This window comes from Phalangium opilio, unplaced genomic scaffold (assembly GCF_054372755.1).
Source record: "Phalangium opilio isolate 3A_F unplaced genomic scaffold, DU_Popi_V2 ptg007730c_1, whole genome shotgun sequence".
In the NCBI taxonomy this organism is placed as follows: Eukaryota; Metazoa; Arthropoda; class Arachnida; order Opiliones; family Phalangiidae; genus Phalangium; species Phalangium opilio.
In genome coordinates this window covers 1-17,747 of record NW_028324266.1, presented here as the reverse complement: position 1 = coordinate 17,747, position 17,747 = coordinate 1, and the positions used below count along the sequence as shown (strand labels likewise).

At 38.0% G+C, this 17,747-nt stretch overlaps 26 non-coding genes and 42 pseudogenes across 26 annotated transcripts; all 68 read left to right on the top strand.

Annotated features, from left to right (window-relative positions):
* The first annotated feature begins 278 nt into the window (after positions 1–278).
* Positions 279–397, top strand: LOC149580834 (5S ribosomal RNA). The gene has a single exon (XR_016380879.1). It is a non-coding gene; the product is annotated as a 5S ribosomal RNA (ribosomal RNA).
* A 137-nt stretch (positions 398–534) lies between these two features.
* On the top strand, positions 535–653 carry LOC149580833 (5S ribosomal RNA; annotated as a pseudogene).
* A 136-nt stretch (positions 654–789) lies between these two features.
* LOC149580832 (5S ribosomal RNA) lies at positions 790–892 on the top strand (annotated as a pseudogene).
* A 137-nt stretch (positions 893–1,029) lies between these two features.
* Positions 1,030–1,148, top strand: LOC149580831 (5S ribosomal RNA). Its single transcript, XR_016380867.1, has one exon. It is a non-coding gene; the product is annotated as a 5S ribosomal RNA (ribosomal RNA).
* A 136-nt stretch (positions 1,149–1,284) lies between these two features.
* Positions 1,285–1,403, top strand: LOC149580830 (5S ribosomal RNA; annotated as a pseudogene).
* A 136-nt stretch (positions 1,404–1,539) lies between these two features.
* On the top strand, positions 1,540–1,658 carry LOC149580829 (5S ribosomal RNA). Its single transcript, XR_016380790.1, has one exon. It is a non-coding gene; the product is annotated as a 5S ribosomal RNA (ribosomal RNA).
* Positions 1,659–1,795: 137 nt separating this feature from the next.
* Positions 1,796–1,914, top strand: LOC149580828 (5S ribosomal RNA; annotated as a pseudogene).
* A 137-nt stretch (positions 1,915–2,051) lies between these two features.
* Positions 2,052–2,154, top strand: LOC149580827 (5S ribosomal RNA; annotated as a pseudogene).
* A 121-nt stretch (positions 2,155–2,275) lies between these two features.
* On the top strand, positions 2,276–2,394 carry LOC149580826 (5S ribosomal RNA). The gene has a single exon (XR_016380856.1). It is a non-coding gene; the product is annotated as a 5S ribosomal RNA (ribosomal RNA).
* A 137-nt stretch (positions 2,395–2,531) lies between these two features.
* LOC149580825 (5S ribosomal RNA) lies at positions 2,532–2,650 on the top strand (annotated as a pseudogene).
* A 136-nt stretch (positions 2,651–2,786) lies between these two features.
* LOC149580824 (5S ribosomal RNA) lies at positions 2,787–2,889 on the top strand (annotated as a pseudogene).
* A 138-nt stretch (positions 2,890–3,027) lies between these two features.
* On the top strand, positions 3,028–3,146 carry LOC149580823 (5S ribosomal RNA). Its single transcript, XR_016380845.1, has one exon. It is a non-coding gene; the product is annotated as a 5S ribosomal RNA (ribosomal RNA).
* Positions 3,147–3,282: 136 nt separating this feature from the next.
* On the top strand, positions 3,283–3,401 carry LOC149580822 (5S ribosomal RNA; annotated as a pseudogene).
* Positions 3,402–3,537: 136 nt separating this feature from the next.
* On the top strand, positions 3,538–3,656 carry LOC149580821 (5S ribosomal RNA). The gene has a single exon (XR_016380801.1). It is a non-coding gene; the product is annotated as a 5S ribosomal RNA (ribosomal RNA).
* Positions 3,657–3,792: 136 nt separating this feature from the next.
* LOC149580820 (5S ribosomal RNA) lies at positions 3,793–3,895 on the top strand (annotated as a pseudogene).
* Positions 3,896–4,017: 122 nt separating this feature from the next.
* Positions 4,018–4,136, top strand: LOC149580819 (5S ribosomal RNA). Its single transcript, XR_016381059.1, has one exon. It is a non-coding gene; the product is annotated as a 5S ribosomal RNA (ribosomal RNA).
* A 137-nt stretch (positions 4,137–4,273) lies between these two features.
* On the top strand, positions 4,274–4,392 carry LOC149580818 (5S ribosomal RNA). The gene has a single exon (XR_016381106.1). It is a non-coding gene; the product is annotated as a 5S ribosomal RNA (ribosomal RNA).
* Positions 4,393–4,528: 136 nt separating this feature from the next.
* Positions 4,529–4,631, top strand: LOC149580817 (5S ribosomal RNA; annotated as a pseudogene).
* Positions 4,632–4,752: 121 nt separating this feature from the next.
* LOC149580816 (5S ribosomal RNA) lies at positions 4,753–4,871 on the top strand. The gene has a single exon (XR_016380953.1). It is a non-coding gene; the product is annotated as a 5S ribosomal RNA (ribosomal RNA).
* A 136-nt stretch (positions 4,872–5,007) lies between these two features.
* LOC149580815 (5S ribosomal RNA) lies at positions 5,008–5,110 on the top strand (annotated as a pseudogene).
* Positions 5,111–5,232: 122 nt separating this feature from the next.
* Positions 5,233–5,351, top strand: LOC149580814 (5S ribosomal RNA). The gene has a single exon (XR_016380944.1). It is a non-coding gene; the product is annotated as a 5S ribosomal RNA (ribosomal RNA).
* A 136-nt stretch (positions 5,352–5,487) lies between these two features.
* On the top strand, positions 5,488–5,606 carry LOC149580813 (5S ribosomal RNA; annotated as a pseudogene).
* Positions 5,607–5,795: 189 nt separating this feature from the next.
* LOC149580812 (5S ribosomal RNA) lies at positions 5,796–5,913 on the top strand (annotated as a pseudogene).
* A 137-nt stretch (positions 5,914–6,050) lies between these two features.
* Positions 6,051–6,169, top strand: LOC149580811 (5S ribosomal RNA; annotated as a pseudogene).
* Positions 6,170–6,305: 136 nt separating this feature from the next.
* LOC149580810 (5S ribosomal RNA) lies at positions 6,306–6,424 on the top strand (annotated as a pseudogene).
* A 137-nt stretch (positions 6,425–6,561) lies between these two features.
* On the top strand, positions 6,562–6,680 carry LOC149580809 (5S ribosomal RNA). The gene has a single exon (XR_016380977.1). It is a non-coding gene; the product is annotated as a 5S ribosomal RNA (ribosomal RNA).
* Positions 6,681–6,817: 137 nt separating this feature from the next.
* On the top strand, positions 6,818–6,920 carry LOC149580808 (5S ribosomal RNA; annotated as a pseudogene).
* A 122-nt stretch (positions 6,921–7,042) lies between these two features.
* On the top strand, positions 7,043–7,161 carry LOC149580807 (5S ribosomal RNA; annotated as a pseudogene).
* A 137-nt stretch (positions 7,162–7,298) lies between these two features.
* On the top strand, positions 7,299–7,401 carry LOC149580806 (5S ribosomal RNA; annotated as a pseudogene).
* Positions 7,402–7,523: 122 nt separating this feature from the next.
* Positions 7,524–7,642, top strand: LOC149580805 (5S ribosomal RNA; annotated as a pseudogene).
* Positions 7,643–7,778: 136 nt separating this feature from the next.
* Positions 7,779–7,897, top strand: LOC149580804 (5S ribosomal RNA). Its single transcript, XR_016381075.1, has one exon. It is a non-coding gene; the product is annotated as a 5S ribosomal RNA (ribosomal RNA).
* A 136-nt stretch (positions 7,898–8,033) lies between these two features.
* On the top strand, positions 8,034–8,152 carry LOC149580803 (5S ribosomal RNA; annotated as a pseudogene).
* A 137-nt stretch (positions 8,153–8,289) lies between these two features.
* LOC149580802 (5S ribosomal RNA) lies at positions 8,290–8,392 on the top strand (annotated as a pseudogene).
* Positions 8,393–8,514: 122 nt separating this feature from the next.
* LOC149580801 (5S ribosomal RNA) lies at positions 8,515–8,633 on the top strand. The gene has a single exon (XR_016381058.1). It is a non-coding gene; the product is annotated as a 5S ribosomal RNA (ribosomal RNA).
* A 377-nt stretch (positions 8,634–9,010) lies between these two features.
* On the top strand, positions 9,011–9,129 carry LOC149580800 (5S ribosomal RNA; annotated as a pseudogene).
* A 137-nt stretch (positions 9,130–9,266) lies between these two features.
* LOC149580799 (5S ribosomal RNA) lies at positions 9,267–9,385 on the top strand. The gene has a single exon (XR_016380814.1). It is a non-coding gene; the product is annotated as a 5S ribosomal RNA (ribosomal RNA).
* A 136-nt stretch (positions 9,386–9,521) lies between these two features.
* Positions 9,522–9,640, top strand: LOC149580798 (5S ribosomal RNA). Its single transcript, XR_016380834.1, has one exon. It is a non-coding gene; the product is annotated as a 5S ribosomal RNA (ribosomal RNA).
* Positions 9,641–9,772: 132 nt separating this feature from the next.
* Positions 9,773–9,891, top strand: LOC149580797 (5S ribosomal RNA; annotated as a pseudogene).
* A 137-nt stretch (positions 9,892–10,028) lies between these two features.
* On the top strand, positions 10,029–10,147 carry LOC149580796 (5S ribosomal RNA; annotated as a pseudogene).
* A 137-nt stretch (positions 10,148–10,284) lies between these two features.
* On the top strand, positions 10,285–10,403 carry LOC149580795 (5S ribosomal RNA; annotated as a pseudogene).
* A 362-nt stretch (positions 10,404–10,765) lies between these two features.
* Positions 10,766–10,884, top strand: LOC149580794 (5S ribosomal RNA). The gene has a single exon (XR_016381006.1). It is a non-coding gene; the product is annotated as a 5S ribosomal RNA (ribosomal RNA).
* A 137-nt stretch (positions 10,885–11,021) lies between these two features.
* LOC149580793 (5S ribosomal RNA) lies at positions 11,022–11,140 on the top strand. The gene has a single exon (XR_016380965.1). It is a non-coding gene; the product is annotated as a 5S ribosomal RNA (ribosomal RNA).
* A 136-nt stretch (positions 11,141–11,276) lies between these two features.
* Positions 11,277–11,395, top strand: LOC149580792 (5S ribosomal RNA; annotated as a pseudogene).
* Positions 11,396–11,532: 137 nt separating this feature from the next.
* LOC149580791 (5S ribosomal RNA) lies at positions 11,533–11,635 on the top strand (annotated as a pseudogene).
* A 122-nt stretch (positions 11,636–11,757) lies between these two features.
* LOC149580790 (5S ribosomal RNA) lies at positions 11,758–11,876 on the top strand (annotated as a pseudogene).
* A 136-nt stretch (positions 11,877–12,012) lies between these two features.
* LOC149580789 (5S ribosomal RNA) lies at positions 12,013–12,131 on the top strand (annotated as a pseudogene).
* Positions 12,132–12,268: 137 nt separating this feature from the next.
* LOC149580788 (5S ribosomal RNA) lies at positions 12,269–12,371 on the top strand (annotated as a pseudogene).
* A 122-nt stretch (positions 12,372–12,493) lies between these two features.
* On the top strand, positions 12,494–12,612 carry LOC149580787 (5S ribosomal RNA). The gene has a single exon (XR_016381074.1). It is a non-coding gene; the product is annotated as a 5S ribosomal RNA (ribosomal RNA).
* Positions 12,613–12,749: 137 nt separating this feature from the next.
* Positions 12,750–12,868, top strand: LOC149580786 (5S ribosomal RNA). Its single transcript, XR_016381038.1, has one exon. It is a non-coding gene; the product is annotated as a 5S ribosomal RNA (ribosomal RNA).
* A 133-nt stretch (positions 12,869–13,001) lies between these two features.
* Positions 13,002–13,120, top strand: LOC149580785 (5S ribosomal RNA). The gene has a single exon (XR_016380911.1). It is a non-coding gene; the product is annotated as a 5S ribosomal RNA (ribosomal RNA).
* A 134-nt stretch (positions 13,121–13,254) lies between these two features.
* On the top strand, positions 13,255–13,357 carry LOC149580784 (5S ribosomal RNA; annotated as a pseudogene).
* A 122-nt stretch (positions 13,358–13,479) lies between these two features.
* LOC149580783 (5S ribosomal RNA) lies at positions 13,480–13,598 on the top strand (annotated as a pseudogene).
* Positions 13,599–13,735: 137 nt separating this feature from the next.
* On the top strand, positions 13,736–13,854 carry LOC149580782 (5S ribosomal RNA). The gene has a single exon (XR_016380976.1). It is a non-coding gene; the product is annotated as a 5S ribosomal RNA (ribosomal RNA).
* Positions 13,855–13,991: 137 nt separating this feature from the next.
* LOC149580781 (5S ribosomal RNA) lies at positions 13,992–14,110 on the top strand. Its single transcript, XR_016380812.1, has one exon. It is a non-coding gene; the product is annotated as a 5S ribosomal RNA (ribosomal RNA).
* A 136-nt stretch (positions 14,111–14,246) lies between these two features.
* Positions 14,247–14,365, top strand: LOC149580780 (5S ribosomal RNA). Its single transcript, XR_016380815.1, has one exon. It is a non-coding gene; the product is annotated as a 5S ribosomal RNA (ribosomal RNA).
* A 132-nt stretch (positions 14,366–14,497) lies between these two features.
* LOC149580779 (5S ribosomal RNA) lies at positions 14,498–14,616 on the top strand. The gene has a single exon (XR_016380910.1). It is a non-coding gene; the product is annotated as a 5S ribosomal RNA (ribosomal RNA).
* Positions 14,617–14,753: 137 nt separating this feature from the next.
* Positions 14,754–14,872, top strand: LOC149580778 (5S ribosomal RNA; annotated as a pseudogene).
* A 137-nt stretch (positions 14,873–15,009) lies between these two features.
* On the top strand, positions 15,010–15,128 carry LOC149580777 (5S ribosomal RNA; annotated as a pseudogene).
* Positions 15,129–15,265: 137 nt separating this feature from the next.
* Positions 15,266–15,368, top strand: LOC149580776 (5S ribosomal RNA; annotated as a pseudogene).
* A 122-nt stretch (positions 15,369–15,490) lies between these two features.
* Positions 15,491–15,609, top strand: LOC149580775 (5S ribosomal RNA; annotated as a pseudogene).
* Positions 15,610–15,746: 137 nt separating this feature from the next.
* On the top strand, positions 15,747–15,865 carry LOC149580774 (5S ribosomal RNA; annotated as a pseudogene).
* A 137-nt stretch (positions 15,866–16,002) lies between these two features.
* LOC149580773 (5S ribosomal RNA) lies at positions 16,003–16,105 on the top strand (annotated as a pseudogene).
* A 122-nt stretch (positions 16,106–16,227) lies between these two features.
* LOC149580772 (5S ribosomal RNA) lies at positions 16,228–16,346 on the top strand. The gene has a single exon (XR_016380941.1). It is a non-coding gene; the product is annotated as a 5S ribosomal RNA (ribosomal RNA).
* Positions 16,347–16,479: 133 nt separating this feature from the next.
* Positions 16,480–16,598, top strand: LOC149580771 (5S ribosomal RNA; annotated as a pseudogene).
* A 137-nt stretch (positions 16,599–16,735) lies between these two features.
* LOC149580770 (5S ribosomal RNA) lies at positions 16,736–16,854 on the top strand (annotated as a pseudogene).
* Positions 16,855–16,991: 137 nt separating this feature from the next.
* Positions 16,992–17,094, top strand: LOC149580769 (5S ribosomal RNA; annotated as a pseudogene).
* A 122-nt stretch (positions 17,095–17,216) lies between these two features.
* LOC149580768 (5S ribosomal RNA) lies at positions 17,217–17,335 on the top strand (annotated as a pseudogene).
* Positions 17,336–17,473: 138 nt separating this feature from the next.
* LOC149580767 (5S ribosomal RNA) lies at positions 17,474–17,592 on the top strand. Its single transcript, XR_016380803.1, has one exon. It is a non-coding gene; the product is annotated as a 5S ribosomal RNA (ribosomal RNA).
* Positions 17,593–17,747: the final 155 nt, after the last annotated feature.

The window sequence follows — 17,747 nt, the reverse complement described above, 5'->3', positions numbered from 1 at the left end:
ATTGATTTATAAAGATGAAGGGTAATTTAATTCGAATTATTAAATAGCACTCTCGGCAACGGCCATATCACGCTGAAAAAACCGGTTTTCGTCCGATCACCGAAGTTAAGCAGCGTCGAGCGCAGTCAGTACTTGGAAACTTTGCGTGCCGTTGGATTTTTCACTTTTTTTTCCTCTTTTAAATTCCATGAGATATGAAAAAGCAAACATATCTTCTTTTTATTATTGATTTATAAAGATGAAGGTTTATTAATTTCGAATTATTAAATAGCACTCTCGGCAACGGCCATATCACGCTGAAAACACCGGTTCTCGTCCGATCACCGAAGTTAAGCAGCGTCGAGCGCAGTCAGTACTTGGGAGGGAGACCACTTAGGAACACTGCGTGCCGTTGGCTTTTTCACTTTTTTTTCCAATTTTAAATACCTATAGATATGAAAAAAGCAAACATATTTTTTTTTTGTTATTGTTTTAAAAAGATGAAGGTCTATTTGTCTCACTTAATTTAAATTCGAATTATTATCTAGCACTCTCGGCAACGGCCATATCACGCTGAAAACACCAGATCTCGTCAGATCACCGAAGTTAAGCATCGGCGAGCGCAGTCAGTACTTGGGAGGGAGACCACTTAGAAACACTGCGTGCCGTTGGCTTTTTCACTTTTTTTCCTCTTTTAAATTCCACTAGATATGAAAAAAGCAAACATATTTTCTTTTTGTTATTGTTTTAAAAAGATGATGGTTAATTTGTCTCACTTAATTTAAATTCGAATTATTAAATAGCACTCTCGGCAACGGCCATATCACGCTGAAAACACCGGTTCTCGTCCGATCACCGAAGTTAAGCTGCGTCGAGCGAAGTCAGTACTTGGAAACTTTGCGTGCCGTTGGATTTTTCACTTTTTTTTCCTCTTTTAAATTCCTATAGATATGAAAAAAGCCAACATATTTTCTTTTTGTTATTGTATTAAAAAGATGAAGGTAAATTTGTCTCACTTAATTTAAATTCGAATTATTAAATAGCACTCTCGGCAACGGCCATATCACGCTGAAAACACCGGTTCTCGTCCGATCACCGAAGTTAAGCAGCGTCGAGCGCAGTCAGTACTTGGGAGGGAGACCACTTAGGAACACTGCGTGCCGTTGGCTTTTTCACTTTTTTTCCTCTTTTAAATTCCAATAGATATGAAAAAAGCAAACATATTTTCTTTTTGTTATTGTTTTAAAATGATGAAGGTCTATTTGTCTCACTTAATTTAAATTCGAATTATTATCTAGCACTCTCGGCAACGGCCATATCACGCTGAAAACACCAGATCTCGTCAGATCACCGATGTTAAGCATCGGCGAGCGCAGTCAGTACTTGGGAGGGAGACCACTTAGAAACACTGCGTGCCGTTGGCTTTTTCACTTTTTTTCCTCTTTTAAATTCCACTAGATATGAAAAAAGCCAACATATTTTCTTTTTGTTATTGTATTAAAAAGATGAAGGTAAATTTGTCTCACTTAATTTAAATTCGAATTATTAAATAGCACTCTCGGCAACGGCCATATCACGCTGAAAACACCGGTTCTCGTCCGATCACCGAAGTTAAGCAGCGTCGAGCGCAGTCAGTACTAGGGAGGGAGACCACTTAGGAACACTGCGTGCCGTTGGCTTTTTCACTTTTTTTTCCAATTTTAAATACCTATAGATATGAAAAAAGCAAACGTATTTTTTTTTGTTATTTATTTTAAAAAGATGAAGGTCTATTTGTCTCACTTAATTTAAATTCGAATTATTATCTAGCACTCTCGGCAACGGCCATATCATGCTGAAAACACCAGATCTCGTCAGATCACCGAAGTTAAGCATCGGCGAGCGCAGTCAGTACTTGGGAGGGAGACCACTTAGAAACACTGCGTGCCGTTGGCTTTTTCACTTTTTTTTCCTCTTTTAAATTCCACTAGATATGAAAAAAGCAAACATATTTTCTTTTTGTTATTGTTTTAAAAAGATGATGGTTAATTTGTCTCACTTAATTTAAATTCGAATTATTAAATAGCACTCTCGGCAACGGCCATATCACGCTGAAAACACCGGTTCTCGTCCGATCACCGAAGTTAAGCAGCGTCGAGCGCAGTCAGTACTTGGAAACTTTGCGTGCCGTTGGCTTTTTCACTTTTATTTCCTCTTTTAAATTCCATGAGATATGAAAAAGCAAACATATCTTCTTTTTATTATTGATTTATAAAGATGAAGGTTTATTAATTTCGAATTATTAAATAGCACTCTCGGCAACGGCCATATCACGCTGAAAACACCGGTTCTCGTCCGATCACCGAAGTTAAGCAGCGTCGAGCGCAGTCAGTACTTGGGAGGGAGACCACTTAGGAACACTGCGTGCCGTTGGCTTTTTCACTTTTTTTTCCAATTTTAAATACCTATAGATATGAAAAAAGCAAACATATTTTTTTTTTGTTATTGTTTTAAAAAGATGAAGGTCTATTTGTCTCACTTAATTTAAATTCGAATTATTATCTAGCACTCTCGGCAACGGCCATATCACGCTGAAAACACCAGATCTCGTCAGATCACCGAAGTTAAGCATCGGCGAGCGCAGTCAGTACTTGGGAGGGAGACCACTTAGAAACACTGCGTGCCGTTGGCTTTTTCACTTTTTTTCCTCTTTTAAATTCCACTAGATATGAAAAAAGCAAACATATTTTCTTTTTGTTATTGTTTTAAAAAGATGATGGTTAATTTGTCTCACTTAATTTAAATTCGAATTATTAAATAGCACTCTCGGCAACGGCCATATCACGCTGAAAACACCGGTTCTCGTCCGATCACCGAAGTTAAGCAGCGTCGAGCGAAGTCAGTACTTGGAAACTTTGCGTGCCGTTGGATTTTTCACTTTTTTTTTCCTCTTTTAAATTCCTATAGATATGAAAAAAGCCAACATATTTTCTTTTTGTTATTGTATTAAAAAGATGAAGGTAAATTTGTCTCACTTAATTTAAATTCGAATTATTAAATAGCACTCTCGGCAACGGCCATATCACGCTGAAAACACCGGTTCTCGTCCGATCACCGAAGTTAAGCAGCGTCGAGCGCAGTCAGTACTTGGGAGGGAGACCACTTAGGAACACTGCGTGCCGTTGGCTTTTTCACTTTTTTTCCTCTTTTAAATTCCAATAGATATGAAAAAAGCAAACATATTTTCTTTTTGTTATTGTTTTAAAATGATGAAGGTCTATTTGTCTCACTTAATTTAAATTCGAATTATTATCTAGCACTCTCGGCAACGGCCATATCACGCTGAAAACACCAGATCTCGTCAGATCACCGATGTTAAGCATCGGCGAGCGCAGTCAGTACTTGGGAGGGAGACCACTTAGAAACACTGCGTGCCGTTGGCTTTTTCACTTTTTTTCCTCTTTTAAATTCCACTAGATATGAAAAAAGCCAACATATTTTCTTTTTGTTATTGTATTAAAAAGATGAAGGTAAATTTGTCTCACTTAATTTAAATTCGAATTATTAAATAGCACTCTCGGCAACGGCCATATCACGCTGAAAACACCGGTTCTCGTCCGATCACCGAAGTTAAGCAGCGTCGAGCGCAGTCAGTACTTGGGAGGGAGACCGCTTAGGAACACTGCGTGCCGTTGGCTTTTTCACTTTTTTTCCTCTTTTAAATTCCAATAGATATGAAAAAAGCAAACATATTTTCTTTTTGTTATTGTTTTAAAAAGATGATGGTTAATTTGTCTCACTTAATTTAAATTCGAATTATTATCTAGCACTCTCGGCAACGGCCATATCACGCTGAAAACACCGGTTCTCGTCCGATCACCGAAGTTAAGCAGCGTCGAGCGCAGTCAGTACTTGGAAACTTTGCGTGCCGTTGTCTTTTTCACTTTTATTTCCTCTTTTAAATTCCATGAGATATGAAAAAAGCAAACATATCTTCTTTTTCTTATTGATTTATAAAGATGAAGGTTAATAAAATTTAAATTATTAAATAGCACTTTCGGCAACGGCCATATCACGCTAAAAACACCGGTTCTCGTCCGATCACCGAAGTTAAGCAGCGTCGAGCGCAGTCAGTACTTGGGAGGGAGACCACGTAGGAACACTGCGTGCCGTTGGCTTTTTCACTTTTTTTTCCTCTTTTAAATTCCAATAGATATGAAAAAAGCAAACATATTTTCTTTTTGTTATTGTTTTAAAAAGATGATGGTTAATTTGTCTCACTTAATTTAAATTCGAATTATTATCTAGCACTCTCGGCAACGGCCATATCACGCTGAAAACACCGGTTCTCGTCCGATCACCGAAGTTAAGAAGCGTCGAGCGCAGTCAGTACTTGGGAGGGAGACCACTTAGGAACACTGCGTGCCGTTGGCTTTTTCACTTTTTTTCCTCTTTTAAATTCCAATAGATATGAAAAAAGCAAACATATTTTCTTTTTGTTATTGTTTTAAAAAGATGAAGGTTAATTTGTCTCACTTAATTTAAATTCGAATTATTATCTAGCACTCTCGGCAACGGCCATATCACGCTGAAGACACCGGTTCTCGTCCGATCACCGAAGTTAAGCAGCGTCGAGCGCAGTCAGTACTTGGAAACTCTGCGTGCCGTTGCCTTTTTCACTTTTATTTCCTCTTTTAAATTCCATCAGATATGAAAAAAGCAAACATATCTTCTTTTTGTTATTGTTTTATAAAGATCAAGGTTTTTAAATTCAAATTATTAAATAGCACTCTCGGCAACGGCCATATCACGCTGAAAACACTGGTTCTCGTCCGATCACCGAAGTTAAGCAGCGTCGAGCGCAGTCAGTACTTGGGAGGGAGACCACTTAGGAACACTGCGTGCCGTTGGCTTTTTCACTTTTTTTCCTCTTTTAAATTCCAATAGATATGAAAAAAGCAAACATATTTTCTTTTTGTTATTGTTTTAAAAAGATGATGGTTAATTTGTCTCACTTAAGTTAAATTCGAATTATTATCTAGCACTCTCGGCAACGGCCATATCACGCTGAAAACACCGGTTCTCGTCCGATCACCGAAGTTAAGCAGCGTCGAGCGCAGTCAGTACTTGGAAACTTTGCGTGCCGTTGGCTTTTTCACTTTTATTTCCTCTTTTAAATTCCATGAGATATGAAAAAAGCAAACATATCTTCTTTTTCTTATTGATTTATAAAGATGAAGGTTAATTAAATTCGAATTATTAAATAGCACTCTCGGCAACGGCCATATCACGCTGAAAATACCGGTTCTCGTCCGATCACCGAAGTTAAGCAGCGTCGAGCGCAGTCAGTACTTGGGAGGGAGACCACTTAGGAACACTGCGTGCCGTTGGCTTTTTCACTTTTTTTCCTCTTTTAAATTCCTATAGATATGAAAAAAGCCAACATATTTTCTTTTTGTTATTGTTTTAAAAAGATGAAGGTTAATTTGTCTCACTTAATTTAAATTCGAATTATTAAATAGCACTCTCGGCAACGGCCAAATCACGCTGAAAACACCGGTTCTCGTCGGATCACCGAAGTTAAGCAGCGTCGAGCGCAGTCAGTACTTGGGAGGGAGACCACTTAGGAACACTGCGTGCCGTTGGCTTTTTCACTTTTTTTTCCTCTTTTATATTCCAATAGATATGAAAAAAGCCAACATATTTTCTTTTTGTTATTGTTTTAAAAAGATGATGGTTAATTCCATGAGATATGAAAACAGCAAACATATCTTCTTTTTCTTATTGATTTATAAAGATGAAGGTTAATTAAATTCAAATTATTAAATAGCACTTTCGGCAACGGCCATATCACGCTAAAAACACCGGTTCTCGTCCGATCACCGAAGTTAAGCAGCGTCGAGCGCAGTCAGTACATGGGAGGGAGACCACGTAGGAACACTGCGGCCGTTGGCTTTTTCACTTTTTTTTCCTCTTTTAAATTCCAATGGATATGAAAAAAGCAAACATATTTTCTTTTTGTTATTGTTTTAAAAAGTTGATGGTTAATTTGTCTCACTTAATTTAAATTCGAATTATTATCTAGCACTCTCGGCAACGGCCATATCCCGCTGAAAACACCGGTTCTCGTCCGATCACCGAAGTTAAGAAGCGTCGAGCGCAGTCAGTACTTGGGAGGGAGACCACTTAGGAACACTGCGTGCCGTTGGCTTTTTCACTTTTTTTCCTCTTTTAAATTCCAATAGATATGAAAAAAGCAAACATATTTTCTTTTTGTTATTGTTTTAAAAAGAAGAAGGTTAATTTGTCTCACTTAATATAAATTCGAATTATTATCTAGCACTCTCGGCAACGGCCATATCACGCTGAAAACACCGGTTCTCGTCCGATCATCGAAGTTAAGCAGCGGTGAGCGCAGTCAGTACTTGGGAGGGAGACCACTTAGGAACACTGCGTGCCGTTTGCTTTTTCACTTTTTTTTCCTCTTTTAAATTCCTATTGATATGAAAAAGGCAAACATATTTTCTTTTTGTTATTGTTTTAAAAAGATGAAGGTCAATTTGTCTCACTTAATTTCAATTCGAATTATTATCTGGCACTCTCGGCAACGGCCATATCACGCTGAAAACACCGGTTCTCGTCGGATCACCGAAGTTAAGCAGCGTCGAGCGCAGTCAGTACTTGGGAGGGAGACCACTTAGGAACACTGCGTGCCGTTGGCTTTTTCACTTTTTTTTCCTCTTTTAAATTCCAATAGATATGAAAAAAGCCAACATATTTTCTTTTTGTTATTGTTTTAAAAAGATGAAGGTCAATTTGTCTCACTTAATTTAAATTCGAATTATTATCTAGCACTCTCGGCAACGGCCATATCACGCTGAAAACACCGGTTCTCGTCCGATCACCGAAGTTAAGCAGCGTCGAGCGCAGTCAGTACTTGGAAACTTTGCGTGCCTTTGGCTTTTTCACTTTTATTTCCTCTTTTAAATTCCATGAGATATGAAAAAAGCAAACATATCTTCTTTTTCTTATTGATTTATAAAGATGAAGGTTAATTAAATTCAAATTATTAAATAGCACTTTCGGCAACGGCCATATCACGCAAAAAACACCGGTTCTCGTCCGATCACCGAAGTTAAGCAGCGTCGAGCGCAGTCAGTACTTGGGAGGGAGACCACTTAGGAACACTGCGTGCCGTTGGCTTTTTCACTTTTTTTTCCTCTTTTAAATTCCAATAGATATGAAAAAAGCCAACATATTTTCTTTTTGTTATTGTTTTAAAAAGATGATGGTTAATTTGTCTCACTTAATTTAAATTCGAATTATTAAATAGCACTCTCGGCAACGGCCATATCACGCTGAAAACACCGGTTCTCGTCCGATCACCGAAGTTAAGCAGCGTCGAGCGCAGTCAGTACTTGGAAACTTTGCGTGCCGTTGGCTTTTTCACTTTTATTTCCTCTTTTAAATTCCATGAGATATGAAAACAGCAAACATATCTTCTTTTTCTTATTGATTTATAAAGATGAAGGTTAATTAAATTCGAATTATTATCTAGCACTCTCGGCAACGGCCATATCACGCTGAAAACACCGGTTCTCGTCCGATCACCGAAGTTAAGAAGCGTCGAGCGCACTCAGTACTTGGGAGGGAGACCACTTAGGAACACTGCGTGCCGTTGGCTTTTTCACTTTTTTTCCTCTTTTAAATTCCAATAGATATGAAAAAAGCAAACATATTTTCTTTTTGTTATTGTTTTAAAAAGATGAAGGTTAATTTGTCTCACTTAATATAAATTCGAATTATTATCTAGCACTCTCGGCAACGGCCATATCACGCTGAAAACACCGGTTCTCGTCCGATCACCGAAGTTAAGCAGCGTCGAGCGCAGTCAGTACTTGGGAGGGAGACCACTTAGGAACACTGCGTGCCGTTTGCTTTTTCACTTTTTTTCCTCTTTTAAATTCCTATTGATATGAAAAAGGCAAACATATTTTCTTTTTGTTATTGTTTTAAAAAGATGAAGGTCAATTTGTCTCACTTAATTTCAATTCGAATTATTATCTGGCACTCTCGGCAACGGCCATATCACGCTGAAAACACCGGTTCTCGTCGGATCACCGAAGTTAAGCAGCGTCGAGCGCAGTCAGTACTTGGGAGAGAGACCACTTAGGAACACTGCGTGCCGTTGGCTTTTTCACTTTTTTTTCCTCTTTTAAATTCCAATAGATATGAAAAAAGCCAACATATTTTCTTTTTGTTATTGTTTTAAAAAGATGAAGGTCAATTTGTCTCACTTAATTTAAATTCGAATTATTATCTAGCACTCTCGGCAACGGCCATATCACGCTGAAAACACCGGTTCTCGACCGATCACCGAAGTTAAGCAGCGTCGAGCGCAGTCAGTACTTGGAAACTTTGCGTGCCGTTGGCTTTTTCACTTTTATTTCCTCTTTTAAATTCCATGAGATATGAAAAAAGCAAACATATCTTCTTTTTCTTATTGATTTATAAAGATGAAGGTTAATTAAATTCAAATTATTAAATAGCACTTTCGGCAACGGCCATATCACGCTAAAAACACCGGTTCTCGTCCGATCACCGAAGTTAAGCAGCGTCGAGCGCAGTCAGTACTTGGGAGGGAGACCACGTAGGAACACTGCGTGCCGTTGGCTTTTTCACTTTTTTTTCCTCTTTTAAATTCCAATAGATATGAAAAAAGCCAACATATTTTCTTTTTGTTATTGTTTTAAAAAGATGAAGGTCAATTTGTCTCACTTAATTTAAATTCGAATTATTATCTAGCACTCTCGGCAAGGGCCATATCACGCTGAAAACACCAGATCTCGTCCGATCACCGAAGTTAAGCAGCGTCGAGCGCAGTCAGTACTTGGAAACTTTGCGTGCCGTTGGATTTTTCACTTTTTTTTCCTCTTTTAAATTCCTATAGATATGAAAAAAGCCAACATATTTTCTTTTTGTTATTGTATTAAAAAGATGAAGGTAAATTTGTCTCACTTAATTTAAATTCGAATTATTAAATAGCACTCTCGGCAACGGCCATATCACGCTGAAAACACTGGTTCTCGTCCGATCACCGAAGTTAAGCAGCGTCGAGCGCAGTCAGTACTTGGGAGGGAGACCACTTAGGAACACTGCGTGCCGTTGGATTTTTCACTTTTTTTTCCTCTTTTAAATTCCAATAGATATGAAAAAAGCCAACATATTTTCTTTTTGTTATTGTTTTAAAAAGATGAAGGTAAATTTGTCTCACTTAATTTAAATTCGAATTATTAAATAGCACTCTCGGCAACGGCCATATCACGCTGAAAACACCGGTTCTCGTCCGATCACCGAAGTTAAGCAGCGTCGAGCGCAGTCAGTACTTGGGAGGGAGACCACTTAGGAACACTGCGTGCTGTTGGCTTTTTCACTTTTTTTCCTCTTTTAAATTCCAATAGATATGAAAAAAGCAAACATATTTTCTTTTTGTTATTGTTTTAAAAAGATGAAGGTTAATTTGTCTCACTTAATTTAAATTCGAATTATTAAATAGCACTCTCGGCAACGGCCATATCACGCTGAAAACACCGGTTCTCGTCCGATCACCGAAGTTAAGCAGCGTCGAGCGCAGTCAGTACTTGGGAGGGAGACCACTTAGGAACACTGCGTGCCGTTGGCTTTTTCACTTTTTTTCCTCTTTTAAATTCCAATAGATATGAAAAAAGCAAACATATTTTCTTTTTTTATTGTTTTAAAAAGATGGTTAATTTGTCTCACTTAATTTAAATTCGAATTATTATCTGGCACTCTCGGCAACGGCCATATCACGCTGAAAACACCGGTTCTCGTCGGATCACCGAAATTAAGCAGCGTCGAGCGCAGTCAGTACTTGGGAGGGAGACCACTTAGGAACACTGCGTGCCGTTGGCTTTTTCACTTTTTTTTCCTCTTTTAAATTCCAATAGATATGAAAAAAGCCAACATATTTTCTTTTTGTTATTGTTTTAAAAAGATGATGGTTAATTTGTCTCACTTAATTTAAATTCGAATTAATATCTAGCACGCTCGGCAACGGCCATATCACGCTGAAAACACCGGTTCTCGTCGGATCACCGAAGTTAAGCAGCGTCGAGCGCAGTCAGTACTTGGGAGGGAGACCACTTAGGAACGCTAAGTACCGTTGGCTTTTTCACTTTTTTTTCCTCTTTTAAATTCCAATAGATATGAAAAAAGCCAACATATTTTCTTTTTGTTATTGTTTTAAGAAGATGAATATTAATTTGTCTCACTTAATTTAAATTCGAATTATTAAATAGCACTCTCGGCAACGGCCATATCACGCTGAAAACACCAGATCTCGTCAGATCACCGAAGTTAAGCATCGGCGAGCGCAGTCAGTACTTGGGAGGGAGACCACTTAGAAACACTGCGTGCCGTTGGCTTTTTCACTTTTATTTCCTCTTTTAAATTCCACTAGATATGAAAAAAGCAAACATATTTTCTTTTTGTTATTGTTTTAAAAAGATGATGGTTAATTTGTCTCACTTAATTTAAATTCGAATTATTAAATAGCACTCTCGGCAACGGACATATCACGCGGAAAACACCGGTTCTCGTCCGATCACCGAAGTTAAGCAGCGTCGAGCGCAGTCAGTACTTGGAAACTTTGCGTGCCGTTGGCTTTTTCACTTTTATTTCCTCTTTTAAATTTCATGAGATATGAAAAAAGCAAACATATCTTCTTTTTATTATTGATTTATAAAGATGAAGGTTTATTAATTTCGAATTATTAAATAGCACTCTCGGCAACGGCCATATCACGCTGAAAACACCGGTTCTCGTCCGATCACCGAAGTTAAGCAGCGTCGAGCGCAGTCAGTACTTGGGAGGGAGACCACTTAGGAACACTGCGTGCCGTTGGATTTTTCACTTTTTTTTCCTCTTTTAAATTCCTATAGATATGAAAAAAGCCAACATATTTTCTTTTTGTTATTGTATTAAAAAGATGAAGGTAAATTTGTCTCACTTAATTTAAATTCGAATTATTAAATAGCACTCTCGGCAACGGCCATATCACGCTGAAAACACCGGTTCTCGTCCGATCACCGAAGTTAAGCAGCGTCGAGCGCAGTCAGTACTTATGAGGGAGACCACTTAGGAACACTGCGTGCCGTTGGCTTTTTCACTTTTTTTCCTCTTTTAAATTCCAATAGATATGAAAAAGGCAAACTTATTTTCTTTTTGTTATTGTTTTAAAAAGATGAAGGTCAATTTGTCTCACTTAATTTAAATTCGAATTATTATCTGGCACTCTCGGCAACGGCCATATCACGCTGAAAACACCGGTTCTCGTCGGATCACCGAAATTAAGCAGCGTCGAGCGCAGTCAGTACTTGGGAGGGAGACCACTTAGGAACACTGCGTGCCGTTGGCTTTTTCACTTTTTTTTCCTCTTTTAAATTCCAATAGATATGAAAAAAGCCAACATATTTTCTTTTTGTTATTGTTTTAAAAAGATGATGGTTAATTTGTCTCACTTAATTTAAATTCGAATTATTATCTAGCACTCTCGGCAACGGCCATATCACGCTGAAAACACCGGTTCTCGTCCGATCACCGAAGTTAAGCAGCGTCGAGCGCAGTCAGTACTTGGAAACTTTGCGTGCCATTGGCTCTTTCACTTTTATTTCCTCTTTTAAATTCCATGAGATATGAAAAAAGCAAACATATCTTCCTTTTCTTATTGATTTATAAAGATGAAGGTTAATTAAATTCAAATTATTAAATAGCACTTTCGGCAACGGCCATATCACGCTAAAAACACCGGTTCTCGTCCGATCAACGAAGTTAAGCAGCGTCGAGCGCAGTCAGTACTTGGGAGGGAGACCACGTAGGAACACTGCGTGCCGTTGGCTTTTTCACTTTTTTTTCCTCTTTTAAATTCCAATAGATATGAAAAAAGCAAACATATTTTCTTTTTGTTATTGTTTAAAAAGATGATGGTTAATTTGTCTCACTTAATTTAAATTCGAATTATTATCTAGCACTCTCGGCAACGGCCATATCACGCTGAAAACACCGGTTCTCGTCCGATCACCGAAGTTAAGCAGCGTCGAGCGCAGTCAGTACTTGGGAGGGAGACCACTTAGGAACATTGCGTGCAGTTTGCTTTTTCACTTTTTTTTCCTCTTTTAAATTCCTATTGATATGAAAAAAGCAAACATATTTTCTTTTTGTTATTGTTTTAAAAAGATAAAGGTCAATTTGTCTCACTTAATTTAAATTCGAATTATTATCTGGCACTCTCGGCAACGGCCATATCACGCTGAAAACACCGGTTCTCGTCCGATCACCGAAGTTAAGCAGCGTCGAGCGCAGTCAGTACTTGGAAACTTTGAGTGCCGTTGGCTTTTTCACTTTTATTTCCTCTTTTAAATTCCATGAGATATGAAAAAAGCAAACATATCTTCTTTTTCTTATTGATTTATAAAGATAAAGGTTAATTAAATTCAAATTATTAAATAGCACTTTCGGCAACGGCCATATCACGCTGAAAACACCGGTTCTCGTCCGATCACCGAAGTTAAGCAGCGTCGAGCGCAGTCAGTACTTGGGAGGGAGACCACTTAGGAACACTGCGTGCCGTTTGCTTTTTAACTTTTTTTTCCTCTTTTAAATTCCTATAGATATGAAAAAAGCAAACATATTTTCTTTTTGTTATTGTTTTAAAAAGATGAAGGTTAATTTGTCTCACTTAATTTAAATTCGAATTATTATCTAGCACTCTCCGCAACGGCCATATCACGCTGAAAACACCGGTTCTCGTCCGATCACCGAAGTTAAGCAGCGTCGAGCGCAGTCAGTACTTGGGAGGGAGACCACTTAGGAACACTGCGTGCCGTTGGCTTTTTCACTTTTTTTCCTCTTTTAAATTCCAATAGATATGAAAAAAGCAAACATATTTTCTTTTTTTTATTGTTTTAAAAAGATGGTTAATTTGTCTCACTTAATTTAAATTCGAATTATTAAATAGCACTCTCGGCAACGGCCATATCACGCTGAAAACACCGGTTCTCGTCCGATCACCGAAGTTAAGCAGCGTCGAGCGCAGTCAGTACTTGGGAGGGAGACCACTTACGAACACTGCGTGCCGTTGGCTTTTTCACTTTTTTTTCCTCTTTTAAATTCCAATAGATATGAAAAAAGCCAACATATTTTCTTTTTGTTATTGTTTTAAAAAGATGGTTAATTTGTCTCACTTAATTTAAATTCGAATTATTATCTAGCACTCTCGGCAACGGCCATATCACGCTGAAAACACCGGTTCTCGTCCGATCACCGAAGTTAAGCAGCGTCGAGCGCAGTCAGTACTTGGAAACTTTGAGTGCCGTTGGCTTTTTCACTTTTATTTCCTCTTTTAAATTCCATGAGATATGAAAAAAGCAAACATATCTTCTTTTTCTTATTGATTTATAAAGATAAAGGTTAATTAAATTCAAATTATTAAATAGCACTTTCGGCAACGGCCATATCACGCTAAAAACACCGGTTCTCGTCCGATCACAGAAGTTAAGCAGCGTCGAGCGCAGTCAGTACTTGGGAGGGAGACCACTTAGGAACACTGCGTGCCGTTGGCTTTTTCACTTTTTTTTCCTGTTTTAAATTCCAATAGATATGAAAAAAGCCAACATATTTTCTTTTTGTTATTGTTTTAAAAAGATGATGGTTAATTTGTCTCACTTAATTTAAATTCGAATTATTATCTAGCACTCTCGGCAACGGCCATATCACGCTGAAAACACCGGTTCTCGTCGGATCACCGAAGTTAAGCAGCGTCGAGCGCAGTCAGTACTTGGGAGGGAGACCACTTAGGAACACTGCGTGCCGTTGGCTTTTTCACATTTTTTTCCTCTTTTAAATTCCAATAGATATGAAAAAAGCCAACATATTTTCTTTTTGTTATTGTTTTAAAAAGATGAAGGTAAATTTGTCTCACTTAATTTAAATTCGAATTATTAAATAGCACTATCGGCAACGGCCATATCACGCTGAAAACACCGGTTCTCGTCCGATCACCGAAGTTAAGCAGCGTCGAGCGCAGTCAGTACTTGGGAGGGAGACCACTTAGGAACACTGCGTGCTGTTGGCTTTTTCACTTTTTTTCCTCTTTTAAATTCCAATAGATATGAAAAAAGCAAACATATTTTCTTTTTGTTATTGTTTTAAAAAGATGAAGGTTAATTTGTCTCACTTAATTTAAATTCGAATTATTAAATAGCACTCTCGGCAACGGCCATATCACGCTGAAAACACCGGTTCTCGTCCGATCACCGAAGTTAAGCAGCGTCGAGCGCAGTCAGTACTTGGGAGGGAGACCACTTAGGAACACTGCGTGCCGTTGGCTTTTTCACTTTTTTTCCTCTTTTAAATTCCAATAGATATGAAAAAAGCAAACATATTTTCTTTTTTTATTGTTTTAAAAAGATGGTTAATTTGTCTCACTTAATTTAAATTCGAATTATTAAATAGCACTCTCGGCAACGGCCATATCACGCTGAAAACACCGGTTCTCGTCCGATCACCGAAGTTAAGCAGCGTCGAGCGCAGTCAGTACTTGGGAGGGAGACCACTTACGAACACTGCGTGCCGTTGGCTTTTTCACTTTTTTTTCCTCTTTTAAATTCCAATAGATATGAAAAAAGCCAACATATTTTCTTTTTGTTATTGTTTTAAAAAGATGAAGGTTAATTTGTCTCACTTAATTTAAATTCGAATTATTATCTAGCACTCTCGGCAACGGCCATATCACGCTGAAAACACCGGTTCTCGTCGGATCACCGAAGTTAAGCAGCTGCGAGCGCAGTCAGTACTTGGGAGGGAGACCACTTAGGAACGCTAAGTGCCGTTGGCTTTTTCACTTTTTTTTCCTCTTTTAAATTCCAAAAGATATGAAAAAAGCCAACATATTTTCTTTTTGTTATTGTTTTAAGAAGATGAATATTAATTTGTCTCACTTAATTTAAATTCGAATTATTAAATAGCACTCTCGGCAACGGCCATATCACGGTGAAAACACCAGATCTCGTCCGATCACCGAAGTTAAGCAGCGGCGAGCGCAGTCAGTACTTGGGAGGGAGACCACTTATAAACACTGCGTGCCGTTGGCTTTTTCACTTTTTTTTCCTCTTTTAAATTCCACTAGAAATGAAAAAAGCAAACATATTTTCTTTTTGTTATTGTTTTAAAAAGATGATGGTTAATTTGTCCCACTTAATTTAAATTCGAATTATTAAATAGCACTCTCGGCAACGGCCATATCACGCTGAAAACACCGGTTCTCGTCCGATCACCGAAGTTAAGCAGCGTCGAGCGCAGTCAGTACTTGGAAACTTTGCGTGCCGTTGGCTTTTTCACTTTTATTTCCTCTTTTAAATTCCACGAGATATGAAAAAAGCAAACATATCTTCTTTTTATTATTGATTTATAAAGATGAAGGTTTATTAATTTCGAATTATTAAATAGCACTCTCGGCAACGGCAATATCACGCTGAAAACACCGGTTCTCGTCCGATCACCGAAGTTAAGCAGCGTCGAGCGCAGTCAGTACTTGGGAGGGAGACCACTTAGGAACGCTAAGTGCCGTTGGCTTTTTCACTTTTTTTTCCTCTTTTAAATTCCAATAGATATGAAAAAAGCCAACATATTTTCTTTTTGTTATTGTTTTAAGAAGATGAATATTAATTTGTCTCACTTAATTTAAATTCGAATTATTAAATAGCACTCTCGGCAACGGCCATATCACGCTGAAAACACCAGATCTCGTCAGATCACCGAAGTTAAGCATCGGCGAGCGCAGTCAGTACTTGGGAGGGAGACCACTTAGAAACACTGCGTGCCGTTGGCTTTTTCACTTTTTTTTCCTCTTTTAAATTCCACTAGAAATGAAAAAAGCAAACATATTTTCTTTTTGTTATTGTTTTAAAAAGATGATGGTTAATTTGTCTCACTTAATTTAAATTCGAATTATTAAATAGCACTCTCGGCAACGGCCATATCACGCTGAAAACACCGGTTCTCGTCCGATCACCGAAGTTAAGCAGCGTCGAGCGCAGTCAGTACTTGGAAACTTTGCGTGCCGTTGGCTTTTTCACTTTTATTTCCTCTTTTAAATTCCACGAGATATGAAAAAAGCAAACATATCTTCTTTTTATTATTGATTTATAAAGATGAAGGTTTATTAATTTCGAATTATTAAATAGCACTCTCGGCAACGGCAATATCACGCTGAAAACACCGGTTCTCGTCCGATCACCGAAGTTAAGCAGCGTCGAGCGCAGTCAGTACTTGGGAGGGAGACCACTTAGGAACACTGCGTGCCGTTGGCTTTTTCACTTTTTTTCCTCTTTTAAATTCCAATAGATATGAAAAAAGCAAACATATTTTCTTTTTTTTATTGTTTTAAAAAGATGGTTAATTTGTCTCACTTAATTTAAATTCGAATTATTAAATAGCACTCTCGGCAACGGCCATATCACGCTGAAAACACCGGTTCTCGTCGGATCACCGAAGTTAAGCAGCGTCGAGCGCAGTCAGTACTTGGGAGGGAGACCACTTAGGAACGCTAAGTGCCGTTGGCTTTTTCACTTTTTTTTCCTCTTTTAAATTCCAATAGATATGAAAAAAGCCAACATATTTTCTTTTTGTTATTGTTTTAAGAAGATGAATATTAATTTGTCTCACTTAATTTAAATTCGAATTATTAAATAGCACTCTCGGCAACGGCCATATCACGCTGAAAACACCAGATCTCGTCCGATCACCGAAGTTAAGCAGCGGCGAGCGCAGTCAGTACTTGGGAGGGAGACCACTTAGAAACACTGCGTGCCGTTGGCTTTTTCACTTTTTTTTCCTCTTTTAAATTCCACTAGAAATGAAAAAAGCAAACATATTTTCTTTTTGTTATTGTTTTAAAAAGATGATGGTTAATTTGTCTCACTTAATTTATATTCGAATTATTAAATAGCACTCTCGGCAACGGCCATATCACGCTGAAAACACCGGTTCTCGTCCGATCACTGAAGTTAAGCAGCGTCGAGCGCAGTCAGTACTTGGAAACTTTGCGTGCCGTTGGCTTTTTCACTTTTATTTCCTCTTTTAAATTCCACGAGATATGAAAAAAGCAAACATATCTTCTTTTTATTATTGATTTATAAAGATGAAGGTTTATTAATTTCGAATTATTAAATAGCACTCTCGGCAACGGCAATATCACGCTGAAAACACCGGTTCTCGTCCGATCACCGAAGTTAAGCAGCGTCGACCGCAGTCAGTACTTGGGAGGGAGACCACTTAGGAACACTGCGTGCCGTTGGATTTTTCACTTTTTTTTTCCTCTTTTAAATTCCAATAGATATGAAAAAAGCCAACATATTTTCTTTTTGTTATTGTTTTAAAAAGATGAAGGTAAATTTGTCTCACTTAATTTAAATTCGAATTATTAAATAGCACTCTCGGCAACGGCCATATCACGCTGAAAACACCGGTTCTCGTCCGATCACCGAAGTTAAGCAGCGTCGAGCGCAGTCAGTACTTGGGAGGGAGACCACTTAGGAACACTGCGTGCCGTTGGCTTTTTCACTTTTTTTCCTCTTTTAAATTCCAATAGATATGAAAAAAGCAAACATATTTTCTTTTTGTTATTGTTTTAAAAAGATGAAGGTTAATTTGTCTCACTTAATTTAAATTCGAATTATTAAATAGCACTCTCGGCAACGGCCATATCACGC